The sequence below is a fragment of the Anopheles darlingi genome, chromosome 2 (genome assembly GCF_943734745.1).
Source record: "Anopheles darlingi chromosome 2, idAnoDarlMG_H_01, whole genome shotgun sequence".
Taxonomy (NCBI): Eukaryota; Metazoa; Arthropoda; class Insecta; order Diptera; family Culicidae; genus Anopheles; species Anopheles darlingi.
This window is the reverse complement of record NC_064874.1, coordinates 54,463,680-54,465,604: the sequence shown is the minus strand read 5'-3', so window position 1 is coordinate 54,465,604 and position 1,925 is coordinate 54,463,680.

Here is a 1,925-nt window from a genome sequence, read left to right as displayed (position 1 = left end):
TTGAAGTGTGCTTCTCACAACGATACGAATAACATAAATGCCTCACGCTATCCTGTGGCATCGGTGGTGGCAACGGTAAATCCAGACCGAACAGAGGATCGATAGGGAGGGGTCCCCGCCCCACGGGGTGTGCAACACCAGGACAGAAAAGAAACTGTAAATGAAATGTGACATCAACAGCTGCTTTAGTTCTCTCACTGTCTCTTCGTTCTCGACGTCTTTCACACCGTTTTCGGGTCTACTTCTACCGTGCGCCTTTGCCAGGACAGAAGCGGCAAAAGCATTGACCGTCGTACACGTTAGTCAGAGCTCAGCCTGCCTCAGCGCGCCGCTTTTTCGGATTTCTGTTCCCTCTACATTCTCTCCCTCACTCAACTTTCCCCTTTTGCTCCCGTTAGAGGAGCTGTCACTGTTTCTGTCTTGCTGTACGATGTTGCACGTCGTATTAATTTTAAAAATTTTAACTCATGTCACGAATTATGAGCTGATGATATGCCTCTGGTTTGCAGGCTGTGGATCACTGCTACTGCTGCTGCTACCATCGTACCCGGACTGCCGGCATTCAGCACACTCGGCAGTGCTGTCAACGGCTGTTGCTCTCGCTTTCTACGTCGTTCACAGACAGGGATTTTGTGGCGTTGAAAGCAGAGTGTCATTTTCAAATTAGGAAACATAATAAATTTGTATGATGGCAAAAATATGAGGTAGTTTCTGAGCTAGATTACTTCATTTGGGTGGAAAAGTGAGCGGTTTGCGGCAAGTGGCGGCACTGGTAAAAGGGTGCATATTTTAACGCCGAACGAAAGTGTAACACGTTTACGACTGGCAGTTTGAGTGGTATGTTAAGAATTCTCTGAAACATATAATGTTACTATTCATTAATTATAATATTAGGGTACTGTCTACTGAGGCAGGTTTTTTGATAAATATATTGCATATATTTGTTCTGCAGATATGCATTTCTTTATGTTTGTGTAAGTTCAATGTGAATCTTCGATAAACGTACGGCTCGCCCGTCCTTATATATGTTAAAAAATATGAATCTTCGGAATATGTTATGTAGATACTTCATTATATTTACAATTTATACAAGGTAGGAATTCGTTTTGCCACAGTGTGAAATGAAAGATATGTGAGTACCAATTATTAGTTATTCTTCTAGTGGTAGCATATATGCAAACAATCGAAGCTTACTTAAAGATTCGAGCAGCACTTAATCAATTGCTCATTAAAATCGTAAAGTTGCTACAACATGTTCACATATTACCAGGACATGTTTTCGTCACATGAGATTTACTTTCTTAGATTATGTATGGTTGCTTAACCGTATGCATGGTCGAAGTATCACAAATAGATCTGATTTCTCTATTTTGTACAGTAAAATCATCATCTTAATCATCTTAACATCCACGTAAAGACCCTTGCTGTGTCCCCTTTAATTCCTTGACTAGTCCACCCAATGTACGTTTCATGAGCAATGGGATATTAATTAACCACCTCGGTAAACAAATTTTGCGTTAGGCTGAACACGTTCAAAGCCGTCGATGAGTCGACTATCTTTATATTACAACTTGCTGTCGACTAATTGACGGGTTTGCTGTGGTTGCGGTCCTGCGATAAATCTTACAGCGAATGCATTTTATTGCCTTGTTATACTTGAATCGAAATTCGCTCCACCAACCGAGTGCCGGTTTACGAGACAAGAAGAATATATAATCGAACGTAGCGAAACGGGTGCAAGGAGTTAACTTGAGAAACCTGATTTACCTCACCCGCAACCCATGTGCTTAGTCGCGGGAAGGCTCGCCGATCGTAAATGTGTAGAGCTATAAGCTCTCTCGAGATAAAGAAGATCAGAGCAGAATTAAGCCAGCAGCTTGGTAAGATCACATTTGACAGTCTACCAGCGCAATCCTTCATTTAAG